Raw genomic sequence first — 26,050 nt, 5'->3', positions numbered from 1 at the left:
TCGATACATCTCACAGACTACAGATGAAGTCTTTTGTGAATACTATCTCTTATTCATCTATAGCTTTTCCACTCTCACATTCACTTTTTTTATGATGGTTTTATAGCTCGGGCAAATTCCAAATAGACGAGTGTTTGTTGACGCATTATCTGAGAGTTGGCCTAGCATTCCCTCGACAAAATGCGAAAGGGATTTTTCTATATAGTTTCTTCTTTAGGCTCTAAACACATTACATCATATTTGCATTGCTGCGCTTCACCACTGCTAAGCTAAAAGCGGCTCATTTAGTCACTCGTTAGTAACCACAGCTTTTCTGGTAAACAGAAAAGCTTCACACATGCAGTATTAACTGATGTCGTTTGTCGTAGAACAATCTTGAAAATATTTTTAACCACAGACCTGATTTCAGATACCTAACTGAAAACATAGAGACCAGACTGTCCTTACAAATATACAGCCGCGGGAAGAATTAAGAGACCACTTCAGCATTATCTTTCTGTCTTGTTGTATTATTTATAGACATGTCTTTGAGTTAAATGATTTTAAAAATGTGTTATTGTATTCTATAAACCTCTGAAATGTTTTCTCTGTTGGAATTAATCAGACACTGGAATGGCTGAGATAAAGATTTACCAAAAATCTGGAATGGTTTCTTAGAGTTGTATTTTTTCCTGTCTGAAACACGCTTCCTGGCCGCTGAAAAATGCAGTGATTGTGGTGAGCCACATTTCGCTGCTGCCTGGTGTGTTTTTGGCGTTATTTCTTAAAAAAACCCACTAATAAAGCAACTTTCAAGACCATCCTCTTGCGCCTTGAGCGGTCGGTATGTGTGGCTCATGCCAAAGGTCGCTGCCAAAAGCAGGAGCGGGAGATAATAAGATGTAAAAAACATACTTTCAGGTAAATGTAAATAGATATTAAGTTTAAGTTATCATAAATGTGTGACTCCATGAAGGCTTACATACAAATGATAGACTACTACTTTCTGTGATTCTTCTCTGATATGAATAAACACAATTAAGTTCTAATTGTTAAAGTTGTTTTATGCTGTCAATATGCAGCAAATCATAACTGGAAGGTCAGACTTGTAAGTTTTGTTTTCTCAAATGGTGCCTTTCTATCTTTTTCATGCTGCTTCCACAACCGTTCAGCATGTGACTCGTACTGAATCACATCGCACCAACCATGCCTTGCTTCACCTAATCTCCGACCCCTCTCATAACCCTCAACAAGGATGGACAGCTTCAAACGCCTGTCTACTTTGCCTGGTAACTCACCAATGAGTGGCAATTAACACACATGCTGCAAAGTGGCTGGATGTGAAGTTTCCTCAGAAACTGACACCGTTTGTAATTTGAGTGAAAAGAGGGGATTACAACCACATGTTTCCAGAGGAGTGAGTCAAGTGTTGAGCAGCTGGCATGCAAAGGGCCCACGAAGTGAGAGAGCTTTACAGTCGGGAGGTAAAAAAACAGAAAAGTTCCACTCGTGTCCACGTCTTAGCTTGCAGTATTTCTTCAAGTGTTTGGTTGTTTAGTCTTTTCTTTTTATGGACAAATTACGCAGTAAAACCTAACCACGGTTTAAAACCTACTGCTTGTTAATTTGCAATAAAGTTTTAAAATCAGAGCTACCTCTTAAGTGTTCACACCAGTGCTGTTTTAACATCCCTTTTGTGAGACTCCACATAAACCTCTTTTTTGATGCTTTCCATGGAGTAAAACTTGAGTAATTTCTTTGTGGCAGACATGGCAACCAGAACTCTGTAGATCTCAAAGTGAGGGTCATTTTGAAGCGGCCTTTTTATGTTCAAGTTCAGGTTCATAATTTGTATTTTGTGTCTCTCCTCGGACATGTCTCTATGCTTTAATGTTCAGAAAGCTCTTTATTTTTCTCATACTGCCTGTGCTGCAGCACCTCTTTTCACCCTCTGTCTGAAACCAGAGCCCAGTCTGCTCTTTTTGGTTAGCTGGCCGGCTCTGTTGTGATTAGTCAACAGCTTAGAGATGTCCTGCCTCATAGTTTATGATATACAATGTGTTGGAGTGCTAGCCAATAGAAGCGCAAGTTTTATATAGTGATGTCACTATGTTACAGAAGTAAAGAAAGGAGTCCAATGGAGTTGTTTCAGGCCGGGGGGGAGTGTGGGGGAGAGAAACTCCCGCCTTTTTCAGACGATTGACATCCAATAAAACCTACATAACACACTACAGGAAAGGGAGAGCCCAAAAAAGCTAAACAGCGACCCCTTTTTAAAAGCAATTGCTCCAGATATCTGGTAGAACTTGAGGTCCAGATACTGGGGCATGGCGGCCCCGTGTTTGATTCCCACCTGAGCACCATTTAGGCATGTTATCCCCTCCGTCACCCCTACTGAAATCTGTCTCTTGTGGCTGAAAAAACCCAAACCCTACTTAGGTTGAATATAACTCCTTTTGAGGGGCTTCAATAGCACCGCCATAACTCCTCTAAAGGACAGTTGTCTGTTCGGGATCAACATATTTTTGGAAGTAATGACAGGGATGCAACGGAGCAATCAGACGGGTCTTATGGGGTCGACGGCAGGCCCAGGAATGTGGCCGGGCTGTGGAAACAACAGTCCGCTCTAATGGGGTTAGTGGAATTCCACTCTGGTGAATTATGAGGAGTTGGGACGTCTGGCCTGCGGTTTGTTGTGTCTGCTTACAGTACACCTCTACACCCAGAAAACAGAGTTATAGATTTAGTTTTTGACACGCTTCCTCGTAGAGCAGCAGGCCAATTAACCGGCAGCGGAATCGTCTGCTGGAGACACGGCCACATTAAACAGCAGAAGTGATACACACATATATCACGGGGCAACAAGCCACACATGCAGCCGTAACTCGTGTGACAGCGACAGAACCAGAAGCCATCCATCCTGCTGCCTCATTTGCATGATCTGAAGCGTTATCTGGAAGTCATTAGCATCTTCCCACTTGTTTATTTGGTCTCAGATGAATGCTTCTGCGCTCAACAGCAGGTTTTCTGAATAAACAAAGTTTGGTTTCAGATGTTTCTGTAGTTGTGCTTCATATATCATTAATCTTAAAAAGAAAACATGTTATAATAAATAAAAGCAGTTTTTTTTTTTACTAATGATGACACCACTGCTGGGTTTATAGGTCAATGTGAATACAGTCTCCAGAACAATCAGACTGGTGGTTTTATACCATTGTAAGGCTTAGAAAATGGATCACATCACTCCCGTTCTGAGGTCTTTACCCTGGCTTCCTGTCTGTCAAATAATTGATTTGAAATACTGCTGCTGGTTTATAAAGCATTGAATGGTTTAGGGCCAAAATACATTTCTGATCTCCTGCTTCATTATGAACCATCCAGAACTCTCACTTCTTCTGGGACGGGTCTGCTTTCTGTCCCAGGAGTCAGAACTAAACACGGAGAAGCTGCGTTCAGTTATTATGCTTCAAATATCTGGAACAAAGTCCCAGAATCCTGCAGGTCCGCCGCAACTTAGTTTTGGATCTAGGCTGAAGACTTTTCTTTTTGCCTCTGCTTTTAATGAAACTGCACTGTAACTTTTATTCATGTATTCTATCTTTATTTTATATTAGCTTGTTTTATTTATTTGATTCACTTTGCTTTTCAATGTCTGCTTTTAAATGCCATAATTCTTAATGCTTTTAATGGTTTTCAAAGCACTTTGAATTGCCTGGTGTTAAAGGTGCCTAAAAGATCATTAATTCATGTTTGTTTTACAAATAACCATTTTATTTTACTGTAAACCTTTGAATAATTTTAAAGAAACAGCTATACAAAAATGATTCCTGTTAAATAATTAAGCTGCTTTTTTTATTTCTTAAAAACTTGCTAATTTCAAAAATGAATAGTTACAAAAACACTGTTATTTAGACCTTTTGTTTTGACAGATCACACTAAAAATGTTTGATACAACTGATTACTTTTCATCCAGAGGAATATCTAGCTTATTTTCCTTGAGAAAAAAAATACAAAACAAAGATTTTTGGAAGTTATGAATTGATTCAAAATCTGTAAAAATGAGAATCTCTTGCATCAGTAGATTCTCATCATGTTAGCGTGTTGTAATGGAGTTGTTATCAGTTTAGTGTTAACGATGACTAATATTTCTAATCTTTCTTACATAGTGAGTGGAAACAAATACAGTGTGTGCGGTTGGATGTTTTGATCGCAGTTGACATCAGACACAGCTATTTGAATGTAGCATGTTTTTTATGTGGGTAATGCGAGCAAGCTCTTACCACAGATCAAAGGGCAACCATGTGACATGTTAACTGTTTTATGGTGAGAAATGAAGCTCTAGTATTTTACGTGTGTGTGTGTCCAGAATTATGGATTTGAATGCATGTAGGCCAGGCAATTCCAACAGGAATCAGTGCGTCAGCCTCAAAGAAATACTTGTGGCTGAAGGCGATCACTTTTACTTTTTTCACTTCTTATGTCATCTCTGTACATGTGGGCTCATTGTATGAGATCAGGGGCTTTCCCCACCTTTCACTTCCTGTTTGTAATAGTAGTTTTTTCCCCCTTCCTTACTTCTCTCTACTTCTTCTCTCTCCCTCTCTCTGTCTCCCTCTCTCTCTCTCTCTGTCTCTCTCTCTCTCTCTCTCTCTCTCTCTCTCTCTCTCTGTCTCTCTGTGTCCTCAGTGCTCCTGCCCTGAAGACTGTGAGCTGGATTCTGATTGGAGGAATGGAGTGCCAGTCTGTCCTGCACCAGTGATTGGGGTATGTGTTACTGAGACGTCTCTTATTTCCTACAGTAATGTGTGTGTGTGTGCTGTTTGTCTGTGAAAGGACTCCACAACACCGTTAGTTTGGACTATTAGGCTTATTTGTATCGAGCCGTAATAAGCTGGAAGCAGATCCCAACAGTCGATTCTGAGCTTTTCATCACTTTTATTGCATCCAGAGCGCATTGATGTGACTAATAAGGACACAAATGGTACCAAATAGGGCTGAATGTTGTGGAGAAAATATCTAATTACCATTTTACTGACCAATATTGCACATTATTTTATATAAATGAAGTGTTTGTGGGGCCTCTGAATTGCTACCTACAAATCACATCAAACCATTTAATGATTTAAAAAGGTTTGCACATTTTAAGCCAATCAGAGCCACATTAAACCATCTCATGGAGGCTCCAATTCCTGAGAGTTGTTATATTAATAAGCTTAAAACAACGGTAGGATAATATTATTACATGTACATCCTGACATAGATCCATCCACTCTGTATCATTCTTCCTTTCTAGCTGTAACTGAACAATACCTGTCTGAAAATGCTGTCAAATATTAAGTGTATTTGGACTCTCTCTTTTAAATAAAAATGTAAATCTTATATCATTTATTTGCGTTCATTTATATTTTCATGCAGTAATTCCATGTTCAGCTAGTTAACTGGATATTTGTCGCTTAAACTGTTACAATCCCTCTGTTTCTTGTCAACTGAATAGTAATCAGCGTCTGTTTTTAAATAATCAATTCTCTCAAATGCATTCATGCAGGTTGTGTTATTGTTCTGTGAGAACTGAATATCATTCTGTTTGTTTTGTTGGTTGGTCAACACATTGTAACATCTCCTCTGAGTTTTGATCGACATTGTTTTTCTGAGATGAATAGTTAAATGGGATAAGGATTGGTACATCCATTGATAAATACGAGTTAAAATAAAAATAAGTAGCTGCAGCCCATCTGCGTGAGAAATAAAATGTTATGTTTTATATAAAAATGAGTACATTTCCAGAATACTTGGAAATCCTCATCTTAAAAGTACACAATGAACCCATATTTTTTACTTAGGTTTTATGTGAATGTACTAAACATCCATTTTAACATTTTTAAAGCCTGAGGGTATTTTTTTTAAATATATTTTAACAATTGAATTAATATTTTATATTAATTTTCAGGTAAAAAACTCTAAGGACATTGTGTTATATTATTAAGATGATCTTGCAGGTTTAATATCTTTAAAATGTATTAATATGAGAATCAGTGCAACCAATATTTAATAGTATTAATAAAAGTAATGACATTAAAGAAATAATTGAATTAAATCTGTTAATCCAGCACATTGCCCCCAATCACAGTGTAGCACCGTCAGCAGCTTTGTGTTCTCCTTTTTGTTTTTGAATATCTCCTTCGTTCTGTCGTCTTCCTGTCCCTCCGCTCACCTCTGTCCGCACGCTGAGCACTGATTGGCTGAGCACTTTCTGCACTACAGTCTGGCTGCTTGCCAGTGGCTGCCGTGCCCCCTGATCAGAAGAGAATGTGACATTTGTGCAGAGGTAATGGAATCTGCGTGCAATTAAATCTCTAACTGTGAAGAGGAGTCTATCTCCCAACCCCCCCCCACCCACCCCCCATCTCCTGCCATTGCCAGCAGCAGGGGGGGTCAGGCGCAATGATGAAACCTTCCCAGCAGGCCGCCTCGCCGCACTCTCTTTCCCCAATCTCGACGTCAGGTTATGTTTTTTAACTTGGCCCTGCCTCTATCTGGCAATTAATTACAGAAAACGTCCATTAGGAATCCCTCCCAAATATAGCGTAATAAGAATTAATATTCAATTATAAAAATGACATTACACGGCTGCGACGTTACCGATGCTTTAATGAATTCTGCTGCAGGTGACAGTTGTTATTTTGTGGCAGTTAAGCATGCTTTGATTCTTTTTTATTTGTGTAGGGGGTAGAGAGGGAGTGGTAGAGAGCAAGACGGAGAGAAAGGGAAGGAGGCAGAGGGCAGATTCATGCGTGGCTGAGCAGAGGGTCATATCTCTCTGCTGCCCCGCCACTACACTTAACGCCTCATTTGTGGGCTTTGCGGCTGATGGCTTGAGTCTGTGATCCGTTGCCATAAAAGGCAGCTTTTTCCTATCTGCTGATGGGGCACTTGCTTGTGGGTTAATACCAGAGCCCCTTCTCTATAGGCGGACTTGTATCTAATGGATGTGCGCATCCCCATCAGCAGAACTCATAAACATAAAGCTCTCTGCTGGTTAGGAGAGGACGCAGCCGCGCCATGCAAGCATTTCCCCTTGAACTTGTTTAGGAGTGGTTCCTATTCGAGTTCCCTTTGCATGCTGGGTGGAAGGACATAGCAGGATATCCAGGTCAAAGTTTGGCTAAATCCTCCCCTGTTTGTTTCCCTCACACACCCTGTGCTGTGCTACATGACACTATCTTCTCTTCAGACCAGAAAATAGACTTAAAATTCACTATGAATGCTTGTTAATTTAAACCGTAATATTAGACGTTTTTCTTGCTGCTACCGAGCTTTACCAAGCTTTTAGCTCTGATTGGATAGTTCTATTGTGATTGGTCAATCGCTTAGACATGTCCCGCCCCTTAGCTTATCATGTACAAAGTGTTGGAGCACAAGCTAATACAAGTGCTAGTTACCTAGTGATGTCATTATGTTACGTGAACAAAGGAGTCCAATGGAGGCGGAGAGTGTTGGAGACAAACTGTGATGGGAACTTTGGATTTGAGCCTTTGCAGACCATTTACATGCATTAAAACCTAAACAACACACTACAGAAAAGGGAAAAACCCCAAAAAGAAGAATAGGGCCCCTTTAAGTCCCGCCTCCAATCTGCTCCGTTACGTTTTTTTCCAGTGTAGTTGTAGTACCACCGTTTGGCCACTATGAATATTTGCCTCAACCCCCGGCTAACTTCATGTAGGCTTGCTTCACAGCGTGGTATGATCCCCAGTGCACTCCATATGGCGGCCCTAATGTGACTGTTTTTCTGTCAGCTCTTCCTCTCACATTGAGCCTCCCTGGTAATGCATTTTGTCACGATGAATTATTAATGTCAGCCTCGGTCGAAGCCAGTGTTGTCTCAGAAAATAAGAGGGTCACTCCGGTTCTTCTTTTCTCCTCACCCGGGGGTTAATTTGAACCAACAATCAAATGAACCTCCCATTTCCCTGCTGACCTGTGGGTCGTCATATAAAAACTGCCAGGGCTCAACTTCATCCACCAACATCCTGCTAAACAAACACAACTCCGTCCCTCTCGGTTTTCCTTGCTGTGCTTGGTGAGGGAGAGACAGAAAAACTCCATTAGTGTCATTCCAGTGGTGAATTAGATCCGGCTGACAAATAGATGCGGAAAATTGTTTTAATTGTATAATTATCCGTGGCCAGCCACTTGTGCGGAAAAGTGCCGCGATGTGGCCGAGGAAGAGCACATTTTGGCCTTTTATGTGCTTATTTAGTCTTGGTGCAGGAAATGAACAACAATCGGGGGTCCTGAGGATAAAACATAAACACACTCACACCCCCTCCGGGCAGGTTTTGACATGCTCAGTGAGACGCTGCTCTTTAACGTGACGTGTCTGGCCAATGAGCCTTTCCTCAGGCAAAGAGGGGAAGAGAGGATCAAGATGGCACAAATAATAGAATAAATAAGAGCTGTGCAGAAGAAACGCGCACTTCTTACGCAGCCTGTTTCTGACTGCTGAGAGACTGAAAAGCTCTTCACACACTTTGGCTTTTGTTTTTATCTGTTGCTCGAGCCCCACTGTTTTATTTTTTTTCCATGAATGACTTTGCGTGAAGTGCCTATCTTAACTGCCAATTTGGTTGGAAAATAATAACAGTTATCATATCTTCCTGATTCAAACAGCCAGGCTCTATTTTACAACTTTTTGTATCCATAATGCTTTACACGGAGACTGAATTTATTCTGGTGTTACGTCCCTTCTCCTTTTTACCCAGATCTTGTTTTGATGGAATTGAATAGAAGTCACATTGCATCGTTTACATGCAGAATGTCATCACTGTTGGAGAAGTAAACGGCTTATAATTAAATATTGCAGCTGTTTTTAACACACACTGTGTACAGAATAAACTGTTAGGGCTGGGGATGCCCTTACTTTAACCCAGTTAAGTGACAATTTGCTATTTATCATAAAGAATATGTTGAGTTATGCTTTGGGGATTTTCCCTTTCCTATAGTGTGTTATGTAGGTTTTTGTGCATGGAAATGCTACAATTCCCAAGTTCCCATTCCTGAAACGCCTCCATTGGATTCCTTTGTTTTATTTTGTAACAATACATCACGTTGTAACACTCGTGCTTCGATTGACTAATGCTCGAACACATTGCACGTGACAGGCTAAGGGGCGGGACATCTCTATGCAGCTAAAAAATCAGAGCAGACTGGGCTTCTGGTTTCAGACAGAGGGTGGAAAGAGGTGCTGCAACACAGCCAGTGTGAGAAAAATAAAGAGCTTTTATACAGCTCCGGAAAAATTAAGAGACCACTACAAATGTTCCTAAATGTTTATCTCTACATGTATGGCAGCCATTCCAGTGTGTGTTGAATTCCAACACAGAAAATAATTGTCAGTATTTTAGAGAACACAATAAAAACATTAAAAAAATCATTTAACTCAAAGACATGTCTATACATAAGAAAACAAGAGAAAACGATAACGCTGGAACGGTCTCTTAATTTTTTCTGTGGCTGTATGTGACCATTTTGTTTTCAGTAATCTTTCCATTTCTTATGTAATCCCCTGCAGACAGCATGCAGGCTAACTGTCTCAGTGTTGACAGGTCAGTTACTGAGTGGTTCTTCGAGCTCAGGCCAAAACTCTGCAGTCAGCAGCTGCATGCAATTTTCAGCTCAACTCATTGAAGTGTAATAAGGCAAAGTAAGAGGAGTACTGTGGGCCTGGATGCTCTCACTCTTGAAGGAAACATTGATAATAGCACATAAAACAGGAACAGTATTCCCGATAAGTGTCCCTGCTACCAGATAAATCCCTTTTTATTGAGTCATTGCTTTGTGTCTATAATCCAAAACATTTAATTCTGTTGAACACAGGTTGGTTTGTCATCATAACAAGCTTTGATACCTAATCAAATGATGTACATTCACGTGCTGAGCCTGGCGACACAAAGCGCTTCATGCATGAAGGGCTTGTCATGTCTCCGTTGTTGCCTCCGTCAGGCTCCGTTGCTCAGTTGCATCTCCTGTGATAATGCTCGGGGGGGATTAGCAGGTAACAAAGCAGCAGTGCTCCTCTGAGGATGCGGCGCGTGGCTTTGAACGTCTTGTACAGTACTTCATAAACGAAGGAAGCACCACCAAACGGTGATTTCCCAGCGACACGGGGAGCCTCCTCCTGGATAATGCAGTCATGAAAAGGTGACAGGAAGGACTCGGGGTCTGGAACGGAGCCGTGGCAGCTGGTCGGAGAATAGGAAGCGGCGAGCGGCGGGGCTAAAGTGCAGCGAGGAGCAAATTAAAGCTCATATCGGCCGTCTCCCTCGCCTCCCTGCACTTTCCTGTTTGGACTTGAAGGTGATTGGGAGCCAAGGCGGTGACAGTTGACGGAAGCGGCGCGGGAGGAGAGAGTATTTATTTGCAGTGAGATGCAGCGATGCTTGTTCAGGATGCGGTTTCACGCAGGATGTGCCACCCACCCCACACACACACACACACACACACACACACACACACACCTCCTCCCATCTTTGTCATATCCACCCTCACTCTACAATCCCGAGGTCTGATCGAGAATGGGAAGTGGGTTATCGGGGGGGAGGAGGAGGAGGGCTGTATTGTGTAAGAGGCTGGGTCTGGATACAGAGCTCACTCAGCAGGCCTTCCTGCCGGGCCTGGGAGGTGGTACCAAAGTCAACACAGGTCACTGAGAAAAAAAGGGCGTGTGAAGTCTTGAGATTGCATTGTGGGAGAAAGATTGTCTCTGGCAGCCAAAAAAAGAAAGAAAAAGAAAACCATGTTTGAAGTAGAGAATAAAAACAAATTGAGAACATGAGAAAGTGTGTGTGTGTGTGTGTGTGTGTGTGTGTGTGTGTGTGTGTGTGTGTGTGTGTGTGTGTGTGTGTGTGTGTGTGTGTGTGTGTGTGTGTGTGTGTGTGTGTGTGTGTGTGTGTGTGTGTGTGTGTGTGTGTGTGTGTGTGTGTGTGTGTGTGTGTGTGTGTGTGTGTGTGTGTGTGTGTGTGTGTGTGTGTGTGTGTGTGTGTGTGTGTGTGTGTGTGTGTGTGTGTGTGTGTGTGTGTGTGTGTGTGTGTGTGTGTGTGTGTGTGTGTGTGTGTGTGTGTGTGTGTGTGTGTGTGTGTGTGTGTGTGTGTGTGTGTGTGTGTGTGTGTGTGTGTGTGTGTGTGTGTGTGTGTGTGTGTCCTGCCAGGAATTCCACCTTGTAAAGCTAGGTATGAGAGGGGGGGTTGATGGTGTGTAAATCACAGTAATTACTCTGGTGGTTGCAGTACAATTACCTTTGTCGTCACCCTACAATACAGTTTTCACATTACGGTAAACTGCTCGTTTTGAAGATGCAAGTGTGTCATGCATTATTTCATACCTCACCGGAGTGGAGATGCAGGAATATATGAGTTAATTTGGGAGATGCAAGTTCTCACTGGCTTTCATCTGTTAGAAGAAGCATTCAGATGGAATAGTTATTAAAAGTATGAATACAACGCTGTTACAACACTTATTTAAAAGTCCTGCATTGAAAATCTTACTCAAGTAAAATAAGCAAAAGTACGATTTAGTACAATGTGTATTCCCTAATGCTAACAATTCTTAAATACAAACAATCTTAATAAGTACAAATGAACCACATGTTTATAAATGCCATAAAAATATTCCCTCAATTGGGTAGTTCAGTATTGGCAAAAGTTGTTCTTTGATAAACTAATGCCTAATTTACTTTATTGGCAGAGGATTAGAGGTTAGATCTGACCAAAAATTAGAAAAAAAGTCACATTTCTGTGAAAAAGGTCAGACTTCAGACTCTTATCTCAAAACTCAGAAAAAAAATCTCTATTTTCTATTTTTCTTTCTATCATTGTATTTGTTTGATTACCCCAAATAATTCACATGTGGCCCTGATTCTCTTCTGTACGTTCATTGTAGAATATCACATTTTATGAACTCATTTATAAAAAATATAGGGTTAATATGAACTCAACTGTAAAATAGTTGCACTATTGTGGTGGAGTAGAAGTAGTTTGAAAAGAACATGCTCAAGTAAAGTAAAACCACCTCACAATAGTACTAGAGGAGATCTACTTATTTTCCACCACTGCATGTGAGTGCTGAAGAGGTGAGCCACACAGCTCTCTGCCCACTAGCTGTTATGTCGGCATTAACCCTCCCCAAAGTTTCAAAGGCAGCTTTTACGAGCTGCCTTACGGTCTCATCTATGCGGACAGCGGCATCTAAACTCTGGAGAACCTGCCACATAAAACGCACATCTGTTAAAGCCCAAATTGTAAAAACAGCCCCCGCGTGTCGAGGCAGCGTCGAGTTAATCATACACTCAGAGTAGAGCTTTTAATGCTCCCCGCAGCAGTCATTGTCTTAGATTCCCTTCTTTGGATCTGCTTTTTGCCCATTGGTTGACGTCTTTTTTACATTTTTGACCTTTTTTAAAAGCATGTTGGTGTCTGTAAACTTTTAAAAACTTGAACTTGTATACAAAGGGGGGGATGGAAGAATCTTCATTTGATTTAAAAGTTAAGATGAAGCAGTCACTAGCATTCCTTTTTGAAATGCATGCAAAAAAAAACCATTAACATCTGCTTGAATCCCGTCCATCCCACCACTACGCCGTACTCCCTTCACTGGCTGCCAGTGTTCGCCCAAATCCGTTTGAACACACTGGTAGTCTCCTATGGTGCTATAAAGGGATCAGGTCCTTCTTACTTCCAGGCACGTGCATTCACTCTGCAAAGGCCAATCGGCTCACTGCTCCTTCACTCTGCGCCCAGATACACCTAAACTAAAACACACCTGTTTGCCATCCTGGTGGATTGAAATCTGGACAGCAGAAAGGTTCCACATCTACCGTCACATACTGAAAATCCCCTGTTACACCTGGCTGTGATACCCAACACACCTAAAAAAACCTTTAACCACCAGCAATAACAATGGTTTGGCTTATTCAAAGCAAACATCTGCATTTGTTTTTATCTTTATGGATAAGCACTTATTGTGAGACGCTTGGGATATAAACGTCAGCTTAATGAAATGCACTTTAAGAGAATGGATTATTCGCCATTTTTTCATCCGGATTCCTGATAGAAAGAGCTAAAAACTTGATCTCCAATTGAATACACTTAATCCAGGCAACTCTAACGTGAGCTAAACTTCCTTGCATAGTCAACAGTTCAAGAAGTCTTCCCCTCTTTTATATTTGACAGCTTTGAGTAACACAATGACCCACAGATAGAAAAATAAATACTACAACTTTTAAGAGTATTTGGAAAGCTATGATCTAAGCCAAGGGCTGTATCGCAATATTCACAAAAATGTTGAAAAATATTAAACACTTTTCCGACTCAACCCGAGTTTAATAAAAATCAAACCAGTAGTTCTCTTTTTTTTTAGGGTTAGGGCCACCACATTTTAAAGGGGGGGACAGAGTGGATGACACAAAATAGTAAAAGGTCCCTGGGTTGATTTGAACCCGAGTCTTCTGCGGCGGGGACTGAGCCCCAGTATGTGGGCCTCCAGCTCTACTCAAATGAGCTATACGGCAGACCAGTTGTTTTTTCTGGCTGAGCTAATAATTGCGGATTTCTGTAGCTGGCTAGTTGCATTACCAAATAATGGCACATATTATACTCAGTTTTGAGGTTAACACCACAGCACAGATGCTATTAAAAGATCTGTGAGTGATGCAACGTAAGCAGCAGTTATTACAGCGACACGGTTATTACACACTTTTTTCACTTCAGCCTCTTAAAGAGGAAGTGCGGTTTTTGTCCTTAGAGTCAGCCTGGGTCTCGACAGAAACAACATAACACAAACAACATAAATCTCAGGGCTGATTTAAGGTCTGTTCAAAGGCATCTGGCAAATAACCTGAGGGAGGAGAGCTCTGCAGTTATGAGCGTGAAGGGGGCCAGGCGAGCACCATTCCTGTTGTGAATAGCCATGACACGCACACATTGTTGGTGGATTGTAGCACAAAACAAACGAGAGAAACCTGTTGAGGTCATTTCTTTGGTGGAAATGTTCACTTTCACTCACAATTACTTGTGAAAATGTATCTCTGATGGGTTGCTTTCTGTTTTAAGGATATCAAAGCGACCCAGTTATGCTCTTTGGGTTAAAGAGTAAATGGTCTGCAAAGGCTAAAATCCCAGAGACATGGTGACATCACTTTACAACACTGGTGCTTTTATTGGCCAGTCTCCAGCACATTGTATGTGATAGGCTAAGCGGTTGACCAATCACAACAAAGCTGGCTTTCTGCTGTCCTGATACCATTCATGAAGAGATCTTGGTAGGAATTCCTGTGACGTATGAAACCAAAATGCGCCTGTCTCGTACAAAGTACCTGGCTTTTCTGGGGATCTGGACCCATAGACCGTACGAACTTGCACTTTCGTTAGCCCTGGCCCTGTCCTTTACGTCATAGTTGCACATTTTACTTGCATTTTCCTTTTAGGACCTCATGATTTCAGTTGATTTGGGTCAGTTAAAAGCATCTGCTGATTTTCAGACGTCTCATTCCTGATGCAAGTCAATGGGAAAACATATTTTTGTGCCCAGTGACATCCCGGACTGACACAGAAGTTATAGTACCACCGTTTGGCCATTACGAAAATCTTCTTCAACGCCTCGCTCACTTCCTTGGGGCTTGTCCCACCATTTTGAAGCCAGGATATAGCCTAATTGAATTGATTAACAAAGTCATTTAAAATGACAACACGGCCACAAATTGCACGGATGTGTTATTCACTGTGAAAGCAAGGGCTCTGTTTGAACTGGGTTGCGGCCTAATTGATGTTTGCAGGATGAGCTCAATTGGATGAGTCATAATTAGACCTATTAGCCGAGTTCTATTAAATGCCCCAAACCACAAAAAAAAAAAGAAGAAAACTCTGTTGTGGAATATTCCCCCTCCCAGCACAAGAGGAGAATGGACTGGTAAAAGGCAAATAATATATGTGTGAGATTGATCAGTGAGTAGCGACCCCATTATCTCCTGAGATGTTAATTACACTGTGCTCGGCTCCCATGTCAAACGGCAGATAATTGAAGAAGGTAAAAGATGTGCCACACTTTATTTATGCTGTCACTTGGTGCTGGAGGAAGGATCGCCTCTCGTTGGGGCTTTTTATTTTCCGCTTCTTTCTTAGCTTTTTTTTTTTTTTTGCTCTTGATGTATTTATTGTTGGGTAATATTAAATTGTCAGACTTGATCATATTGGAAGGATATTATTCCCAATCATTACCATGGCCTGTGTGTATGTGTTGGACACACACACACACACACACACAAATATCCAGCTCCGTCCCTGTATTGGGTGTCCTGTTAAAGGTCTTGTGTATTCTATATATATTCAATCCATGCTCAAAACGTTAGCAACGTGGAAAGACTGGGATGAAGAAAAAAATCAACTACAGATTTTCACACAGCTAAAAACTAATGCAATACAAAGCCAAGAAAAGGGAAATAAAAGTGTAATATATCTCTATTATGCTTTCCCTCACACTTACAGATAGTATTGTATACACATACACATAACTGCACGATTTTTTGAAACTTAAATGCATGTTTTATACTCATTTTGGCACAAGATGAGCAATATTTTATGGCTCATTTCACTTTTAAAACAGCAGTTATTATTTAATTTTTTTCACAATGGGTTTTACACAAGTTGCTTCCCAAATAGTTTTTTTTTTACACTGTTGTACTCAGATGTTGTGTTCAAAACCTATTTTTCCTGCCTCTTCAAGGTCTCTGTGGCATTTATCTGACAATGCTAATTTCTAGTTTGATTTATACTAACTTAATTTTGATTTACTTGCTTTTAACCAATATCGAAACCTGCAGTCATAGTGATATTCTGCTTCTGTTTGTGAAAGGGGCCCTATTATGCATTATTAGGCTGTATGAGAACAAGTAAAGCACTTAAAGCATGTAAACATGTCACATTAGAGGCACAAAATACAAATATGAATCTGAAAATGAGCAATTTAGGTTCTCTTCTATCTGTCTGAATATGGACAGCAGTGAAGTCAGTCCATATAAACCACAAGATGTACCTCCCTTCATATTTGTTTTATGTAAATAAACAGAAACTGTCATTACCCAATTTACGGTAAGGTTAGAAAAATCCTGCCTTGTGGTTTTCAATAATGTGAGGATACAGCTTCTAGATGAAGACAGCAGAATTGGCAAGAGGAATATGTATGAATAAAAAGAGAGGAACAGAGAGGATGGAGCAATTCTTTTTTGGACAGTCTCTCAGTATATGCCAGAGTGCTTCTCTAAAATGCACATCGAGGTGAGATGGCGCAAAAAGCACCAGAAGCCCTTTAAAAGGTTTCAGTTGTGGGAGCCCCCCCCCCCCCCCCCCGGCTCCATGTCTGTAAACACGTCTGTAAGCTTCCTATTGACGCTCCGTATAAACCATAGGGGACATACTTTAAAGAAAAAAACATATTGTTTGTCATTTCATGCGTTTGTAGAGATAGTGTCAAAACTCTCTGTGGTTTCCTGTGGTGTCTGTGTGCTGCAATTCGAGCGTGAACGTCGTCTGCACTCTTAAACGCAAACAGGTAAACACACACACTTCTGAGTCTTCTTCTCCTTTTTTGTGTTGACGTCATATCTCGAGGGAGGAGCCTCGACGGAGTTGCTAAGGCTGTGGTCATCATCACACCTCTGATGATGGACAGTCGCTGCATGCGTGCGCACACACACACACACACACACACACACACACACACACACACACACACACACACACACACACACACATGATTTAGTGCATCACCTGGTGGACACTTCTAAGAATGAGCACAGGATGATGGGAAACCACATCCACAGCCCCCTGCATATGTATACAGTCAGACGACCTACCGCTGCACGGGGTTTCACACAGTCACAGTTTTTCTTCTCTGGTTTTGTAGATTACTTTCACATGTTTGTATTTGTGCTGCTTTTACCACCAGTCAAACATCCTAGTTTATAATGACAACACTACAGATTATGTGCTTTGATTTATATGAATTAATCCATACTCCATAGATAGAGGAAGCTTGTCCTCTATTCTCTCCTATTTGTCAGGTTCAGAAATATCATCTGGTTTGGATTGGGAGTCACATGACATGGAGGCTACTGGGAGGAAATGAAATAGCATATTTTATGAAATTATTGGCACATTTATTATCAAAAAGTTGTTATTTTTAAGCGGAATCTTCGCTAAAGTTAGTATGGGTGTATTAAAAACAACATTGGTTTTGATGGTCCATTATTACAAATCATTACACTGCTTGGATGAATACTCATTTCTAATGGGTCAATTTTGATCATCTGCAGTCTGCTATTTCTCACTGTTGCTAAGGATGCTCTGATCAAGGTCATATCCCTGTGCCAAAAGAAGTGCGGACACTTTAATGCCAGCTGGTACCAAATGAGCACTTTAGTTTACAATAGGAACTTGAGAAAACTACTTCTTGAATATTCATTTTTATACTAATCCAGAGCTGAAGACTTTGGATCCATGATGGCTGAAATTTCTCCAGAATATAGAAAAGGAAAAAGAGATCAAGAGAAGGAAAGAGGCTAAAAGAGAGAGAGAGCTGATGTCTGAGAAATAAACAGAGGGAACACAGTGTGGGCTCTGGCAGTTTTGAAAGACGGGTTAATGGAAAATAAATACGAGAAACAGGCTGACAGTTACAGGACAGATATAGGTCAATAAAATCATGTTTGAATCAACATATTTGCCAAATACTAGATGTGTTCATTATTTAGCCGAGTTATAAACATTTGAATTCTTAGGTAACGTTGTTTATTCCTAACCTACACTGAAGGCCGTCCTTTGCTCCCCCTCCTCTCCCTACCCATCTTCCCTGTACCCTTCCTGACCAATATCTAAAATCCATTAGCATCTTTTCCACTTGTTTATCTGCAGACCAGAAGGCTCCACAAGGCAGACAATGAAATAGAGTTTTTTTATGGTATTAAGTTTGAAGTGTTTGTCTCATTTCGGCCACTTCTTGTTTGCCGGATAAAGACCTCTGCTCTCTGGCAGTGTTTCGCCGTGGCGATGCAGCCTTATCTGCGCTCCAGGTCTCTACTTTAATGGGCTTTATTGATCTAAACAACATCAGGGGTTGCGGTGATGTTATTAAGGCCGAGATAACTTATGTGTAATTCCACTCCAACAATATATTAGCCTTTTATTGGTCTAAATAACTTTGCCTTTTAGACAGTAATGCACCAGTAAGTCACGGTGGCTCTTCATGTCGGCAGGATCTTAATAAAGCATTTCCTCTGGACATCCTGCTGTGGAGAGAGTGAAAAACGACAGGTTAAAAGGCATGCTGGGAAGTTTCCATGCCATCACTGTAAATTATCTTTTGAATTATCTCTTTTGAATACATAAATTAAGCGAGAAAGGAGCTGTGAATGGGAATGAGATGGGGGAGTAGCGTTGAAGTTTGTTACCAACATGTGTTTGAAGCTTTTTCCTCTGCTTCACGTGTGGAGGTGCTGTGAGGAGGAACTGCAGGCTCCAAAATAAATCTGCAATGTGTGCAGCATCATGCAGGCAGAGCAGTGTTGTAGCCATGTGGCTTTATACATGCTAATTGAGATAAACCAAGCTGTTAATTAATAATTAGAAGACAATTTTAAGACACTGCTTGGGATCTCATAACATATGAGCAATTGTATTTTGAAGAAAGTAATTACTATTTTAATCCCAAACTGGGAAATGTTTGTGATGCAGCAGCATAATACAATACAAGGCAAAGAAATAAATTAGAACTAAAAACAAGAATTAAACTGTGCTTGAGTGTAGACAAAAGAAGAAATAAAAAATAGACTGGCATTAGAGAAAATATATATATACAGTCAGACCACCATTAACAATTAAAGGGGTCCTATTATGCTAATGTTCAGGTTCATATTTGTATTTTGTGCCGCTACTGTGGCATGTCTCCATGCTCTAATGTTCAAAAAGCTCTTTATTTTTCTCTTACTGCCTCTTTTCACCCTCCGTCTGAAACCAGAGCCCAGTCTGCTCTGATTAGCTGGCCAGCTCTTTTGTGATTGGTCAACCACTTAGATGTCCCGCCTCTTAGCCTATCACGTCCAATAGAAGATTTAGTGTGACATAGTAATGTCTCAATGTTAAGGAAGTAAACAAAAGAGACCAATGGAGGCGTTTCAGTTCCCAGTGTAACTTTGAATCAAACATTGGTCTTTTTTTATGGCTCAAATACATGTGCTGCCTCAATCCACTGCAGTACATTGTTTAGCTTTCTTGCGCCTACTCCTGTGTATTTCCCTAAACTGGGTGAATGCTGACCCCCATCTACAGTACAGTAGGTTATACTGTACACCGACTATGGAAGCACCTCACAACCCCACTACCAAAACTATAAATTGTAGAATTGCAGAAACAAATTCTCCTGAGATGACTGTGTAAATAGTAATACATACAGATAATATAGGTCAATATTCCAGCTTTTTAAGGTTTTTCTGAACACATCAAAACACAAATATAATGAGGATGCAGCAACAGCTCTAAGAGTTACAATATAAATGAAATGAGTTCATTACAGTTTTTGTATTTATTGTTCAATTTCCCTGAATTAATTCATTGTGTGTCTGCAAACTTTTTAACGGACACTCGCAATATTTCTTCCCTTCCAAGGGCAGCATATATCAAATATTTATACGAAATAACGGACCCATTTATCTGGAAGTGTATTTTCGAGGGGCGGGCGGTGTGGTGGTGGTGGTGGTGGTGGGGGGAGGGCTTCATAATTTGCAGCTATTTAAAGCCTGGGTTTTGGTAATGAATTATTTTGTCATCTCGACTGTGATGAGATTCATCTTTAATAACTGTAACAATTATTTTATTAAAAAGAGAAGCCATGCGTTATGGCTATCTCGCCAAAGGTCTCAAGCTGGAAGGGAATTCTCATTAAGAGCATTATATTACCCCCGGTGTGCTTTCAGCTGGATGTCCCGCTGAAATTACATCAGGTGTCAACAATGTTTGTGTTAGAAGTAAGCAGTCATATTTACAGAGGCTAGCGTTTTCATTTGCCGCCTGACACCGGGAGATGTATTAAAAAAGATACTAATGCTCTGTATCTGATTAAGTCACTTAAAGAGAAACTCCTCTAAAGTGTTGACTTTTAATATAAAGGCGTTCATCTTTATTCCATGAACTTTTGATTGATTATATTGTGATTTATTTAGTTGGCACAAAGCACCCTCCCCTTCCCTTTCACTGCAAACATTTAGATCCTTCCCGAACTGTAAGGTTGTTTGCGTCACGATTGATTTATCCGTGTCTTTTCATCTGCATCCTGTGTTTCTTCTGATGGTTAGCGTGGTGCGCTACGTCGTGTTACGGTAATGGTTTCAGGCCCGGGGTTGCCGCTAATGACACGGTTGTAATTGTTTGTCAGTGTGATAATGTGTGATTTCCTCTTGCCACGTGAAGTCGGACATTTGATGAAGGAGGGATGTTGTCAGGAAGACAAAGTGCTGTCATTTGTCACCGGCTAAATGAGCTCCTCTTGGCTTTCAATAGCAATATTATATTCACACATCTCCTTTTTTGGGGGGGGGGTTGAGTTGTTGCCATGATTGCCACATCCTTCAGAGCATCAATGAGATGAAGGTTTTGTTTCTGTGCTGACGTTTAGAAATCTGTTAACTGTATTTCACCGAAACACAGAAGTGAAATTACCCAGTGTGGTAATCTTTTATTCTTAGTGTTTGCTAGGAGTCATCACTTCCTTTAACATTTTTAAACCATTTCATCATCTTCAGATCAGTGGTGTAGTGCAAGTGTACCCAAGTATTTACCCAAGTATTGTACCACTACCTAAGTACAATTTCATTGTCCTCAAAGGGGCCCAATTTTTAGGTTCATATTTGTATTTAGTGTCTCTACTGTGACACGTCTCCATGCCTTAACGTTCTAAAAGCTCTTTATTTTTCTCATACTCTCTCTGCTGCATCACCTCTTTTCACCCTCTGTCCCAATCAGTCTGCTCTGATTGGTTAACAAATTAAAATGAGCTCCATCCTTTTCCAGATGTGATGAACACATCAATAATCATAATTGCAGAAATGTAATATATATGATTTTCAAAATGCAATTTGCAGACAAAAGACAGGCATTTCAGTACATTAAACAAAGTACAATTTGTCTGTTAAGAGAAAATAAAAAACCCACTTTTCCTAATGCTCAAAGATGCTTTACATAAAATCAAAACCGAATCAACAGAAAAATATAGAAAAACAACAAAAGTCCTAATTGCAGAGTAAAATGGGGGGGGGGGAGATTGAAAGCTAGAGTGAATAAGTGAGTTCTGAGAGATTTTTTGAAGGATTCCAGAGTGTTGGCCTTTCGGATGTGACTGGGAAGGGAGTTCCAGAGGGTGGGGGAGGCTGCAGCGAAGGCCCTGTCACCCCAGGTCCGGAGCTTTGTCTTGATGGGCTGCAGTAGATTAGTGTCAGCAGACCTGAGGCAACGGGTAGGGGTGTATTGTTGGATGAGGTCACTGAGGAACGTCTGGCCAGCAGGGTCGTGAAGTCACTCTACTTTTACATTTGGTACTTCAGCAGGGTTTTGTCTAAACCGAGTAACGGTGCGCTGCGTCCTCATACCAAAAATGCAGATTTTCCCCGTAAGTGATGCTAGAAAACAATATTTCTGTTTGTCAAAAACGGTATAAATACGCAAGAAATAGAGACAGCTTTGTTTTTACAGAGAATAAATAGGGGATGGATGTCCGGTGGGAGTGGCAGGCAGCAGGTTTGCACTGAAACTGAGACTTCTGATCGTTTCTTTACCTCTCCTTTTCTGTAGAGGAAGTAAAGAAACAGTAATTGTTTTGTGGTTTGAGGTGCAATATATGACTTAGCATCTTTAAGACATGAAGAAACTATTCTTTCTGCTTCGACTGTATTGCATTATTTTAGCTGGGAAGTGGGTGGGGCCGTCATTTGTCCGGAAGTGACGTCAGCGCCCTCATGCTATATTTTTCTAGGAAAGCCCCTGATTAAGTATATTTTGATGCCCATATTTGTGTACTTTTATTTAAGTAAGATGTACTTTTAAGTTTTAAAAAAAGGAAAAAGTACCCCCTTCCACCTTTCTGTGTACACAGGCACAAAAAACACTGTGTCCCTGAACAAGGAGGATTGTAAATAGCTTCTACATTTTGTAATATGACAGACTCATGAGGCACATAATTGCAGCCATTGTAGCAGAGGATTGTTGGCCTGCTTCGTACTTTCCAAAGTCTTTGAAGTACTCGCCCCCTGAACAGACTGCTTCTGTTTCTGATTAGTCTGATCCCATATTGTGGGGTTGGGGTTGGGGGGGGGTGCAGATCCCTGCTAGTTAACAATGTAATGAGCTAAACAAGCCAAACAAAGGAGAGCTAAAGTGAATGGGTCTCCAGAGGGAGCTACTTATTGTCACATTGCCCCTCTTGTCTTCCATATCGATTCATGCCTTCCTTCCTAAAGCTGCGTCCTCTGCAGCACACGCAGGGCGGAGTAATCAGCTAAATGTAGCCTCTGCTTTCTTATTATTACCTGGGTGCTTAACACTTATATTTCTTCCCCCTCTTCAAGGACAAACGGTGTAGGAGAAGGCAGATCCCGTGTGAAGTCCCTGAGCTCTCGCCGAGCGGCAGATCCCTTTTCAGTGCCAGCTGTTCTCTCAGATACACTCGGCCGTTCTGAAATTCTCTTAATATAATTCTAGGAAGGGGGGGGGGGTGGCGGCTCAGGAGAATTGTGCAAAACAAGCGTGCCAGCCAGGAGAACGTTGAATTTTTCATCAGCGGGCCTCAACTCGCTGAGTTAGTGGGCAGCGCTCTCATTCATGAGCAGATGTTCAGCGCACTCACACTCTGCAGTTAATGTGAACTTACTGGCCTCTCCGCCATTGGCTGCAAGGACGTTGGCAGCGACCTGGCATCTGAGAATTACTCCCAGTAAAAGACGCGGGGCCTGGAAAAGCCAAGCGCCGGCCTTTTTTAGCCACTTCCCCGGCCCCGGGAGCTGGATCCCGGACAGGGGAAGGCTCTGACAGCCCATCCGTCTTCGGCCAGACAGTGATGGAACGCTTACTGCTGTTTGCTCGGGGAATAGCGGAGGGAAATTCCTGAAGATAATGTCCACAAGTTAATTTCTAATGCGTTGCTCAGCAGGTGCCCATATTTGCATTCAATATAAACACATAAGGTAACAGCGCCCGTTAGGTATGAACTAGTTTTACATGCAGAGGAATAACTCCAGTACCCTTGAAAGAGGAAATTCGTAGAAAGAAGGCACCTGTGCGGGGGTAACAGTTTGGCCCTGGTTGGTCTATAGCTGAAAGCAGCTGGTGCTGTGGTCAGTGTGTGTGTGTGTGTGTGTGTGAGTGAGGGGGAGGGGGGTGTATCCTCTCCACAGCCTGGCACTTCAGACATCTGCATGCACAAGCTGCTCAGCCCGGGTTTGATGTGGCCATACAGATCTGTAATGGCTCCCTTCTAACTAAGCAAAACGCTTTTTGATTTAAAGTGCCATTAACTGGTCAGAGTGTGTACGTGACATCAGGTTTAGTAGGCGGCATGCCAATCATCTCCTGTATGTGTGTGTGTGTGTGAATGTCATCACAGTAAAGTTGTGCATATGGGACTCAAACAGTGGAAATGACAAGCTCTTGTTTCCTCCGCTCGTATCATTTTCACTTTCTAATTGGTCGTTTTCAGGTTGGCTTTACGAGAGCAAAACTAATTAGTGTTTCTAAATTCAGCAGAAAAAGAAAAAAAAAGTCAGCCGGCTTGATTGTTCTGGTTTCCTCTCCTGTGTCAGGCGCTCGACAATAAAATAAGACTCTAATCATTTTCAAATTGCTCGTATTTTTGAAGCCCAGAGCTGAATGTCACTCCCGGTCTCTTGGCATTTTGTTTGGCAGGATCAGGGAGCGGCGGTTGCCCTCTCGCCTGTGTACTCTCTTTGTAACGCGTGGGAAGTTTGGACTTAGGGCCTGTGGAAAAAAAAAAAAGAAAAGCCTTGTGTGTTTGAGGTGGGGTTGTTTCTGCTTTGATTGGGAACGTCCTGCTGACAGGAGCAGCTCAGCAAGTTTACAGTAGCTGTGACATTGCTGTTACCTTTATTCAAAGTTCTCCAGCTGCAGCGAGCCCTCAGGAAGCCCAGCGCAGGCCCACATGGGCGGCCGGCGGCCCACAGGGAGGAGAGCGAGGCCCTGTTTGAGTTGGCAGACACTCCCCTCTCGGGGAACTTTTGCTGCCTCTGCAGAAAGGCCGGTGGCGGCGGTGATTCTGGGGGCAGGATGGGCTTTTTCCACGTCTCCTCCCTTTCAGGAAACACATTTCGCTGTTTCTTCCCTCTGTGTTTGCAGACTATGGCAAAGGTGAAGGGGCAGTAGGACTGTGAGGGGCTGATCTAAAATAGAGCTTCATTTATATTGGATAAAACCAGTGTGCTGTTTTTATTTACCCATCAACCCTGTTACTCAGCCTCCAGAAGCCAGTAATTAAAACATGCTTGATCTGAGGTCAGGGAGGAGCATTGTTTAAATGCAATTAGTGCAAATTAATTTGGACCCAGTTACAGTTTTTGTGTCATTATTTGTTTAATCAAGGGAGTTCTGGTTTAAGATGCTAAATATGTATCCACCACTGTGAAAGCTATTTAAGTCTGCTTTAATGAATATTCATTTCAAAGTGACCTGTTTAGAGTCCTTTCAAATTGCTCTCATACTCTGTGTGTGTGTGTGTGTGTGTGTGTGTGTGTGTGTGTGTGTGTGTGTGTGTGTGTGTGTGTGTGTGTGTGTGTGTGTGTGTGTGTGTGTGTGTGTGTGTGTGTGTGTGTGTGTGTGTGTGTGTGTGTGTGTGTGTGTGTGTGTGTGTGTGTGTGTGTGTGTGTGTGTGACGGCTGCACACTTAATTGAAATGCAATCAACATCGCAATATTTATATCTCATGAGGACCAATATTTGTTAAAGCCAAAATAAGGGGAATCCTTTCACTTATTTTCTGAATTAAAGGGGCCCAATTATGCTCATTTTTAGGTTTCATAAGTATATCTTTTTGTCTCTACTGGGACATGTCTCTATGCTTTAATGTTCAAAAAGCTCTTTATGTTTCTCATACTGCCTGTGCTGCAGCACCTCTTTCCACCCTCTGTCTGAAACCAGAGGCCAGTCTGCTCTGATTGGTTAGCTCGTCGATTCTATTGTCATGGGTCAACTGCTTACAGATGCCCCGCCCCTTAGCCTATCACTTACAATGTGTTGGAGCACTAGCCAATAGAAGCGTAAGGGTTACATCGTGATGTCATTATGTTTCAGAAGTAAAGAAAGGAGGCCATTGGAGGCGTTTCAGGCAAGGTGTGTGTGAGAGAAACTCCCTCTGGAGATCACTTTGGGATTATAACCTTGCAGACCATTGACATGCACTAAAACCTACAGTATATAAACCCCAGAAGCATAATAGGGCCTCTTTAAGCATTGTTTTGCTACAAAGACATCCTGGCCTACAAATCATAATGTAAGGACGTAAAAAAATACCTAATTTTGGCAGAAATCCTGTTAAAAAATCGTAAACATATTTTTCATCGATGAAAACAATGACGCAAAAATACCAATCTTGGGAATCATATCACACTTCCAATATCAGCCTCAATGATCCCAATAAGTTATATTTTCCAGATCATGCAGCTCTAACCAAACAGAATCTGTTGTGACATCACTGATTGTGGGAAAACTTTGTCACCTTCAAATAATTTCCACTGTTTTCTTTCCTACCCCCACCTCCCTACCTACTCTCTTCTACTTCTCTCCTCCTCTTTTCTCTTGCCGGTGCAGCGAGGAGACTCCAGTGGTGACGTCCTGTGGTGCCACACATCAAAGTAAGAACTTCTATGCATGTCCGTACACAACAATTACATGTGTCAGTGTTTTATCAGTTTAACTGGTCTTAAATGCCTTTACAGAGAAGGGCATTGTATGGAAATTGTTGTGCAACTAAA

The 26,050-nt window shown here is 41.5% G+C and overlaps 1 protein-coding gene across 9 annotated transcripts in view; it reads left to right on the top strand.

Moving 5' to 3' along the window:
• Positions 1-26,050, top strand: part of foxp1b (forkhead box P1b) — a 187,828-nt gene that overhangs the window by 17,723 nt on the left and 144,055 nt on the right. For all 9 annotated transcript variants that reach the window (XM_063910559.1, XM_063910560.1, XM_063910570.1 and 6 more), the window contains 2 exons: positions 4,666-4,743; positions 25,887-25,930. The gene's annotated coding sequence lies outside the window, so the exon portion shown is untranslated. The remainder of the gene's footprint in view (positions 1-4,665; positions 4,744-25,886; positions 25,931-26,050) is intronic.

This window comes from Eleginops maclovinus, chromosome 20 (genome assembly GCF_036324505.1).
Source record: "Eleginops maclovinus isolate JMC-PN-2008 ecotype Puerto Natales chromosome 20, JC_Emac_rtc_rv5, whole genome shotgun sequence".
Lineage (NCBI taxonomy): Eukaryota > Metazoa > Chordata > Actinopteri > Perciformes > Eleginopidae > Eleginops > Eleginops maclovinus.
Note: the sequence above shows the minus strand (reverse complement) of the source record. Positions and strands in the feature narration are given on the sequence as shown.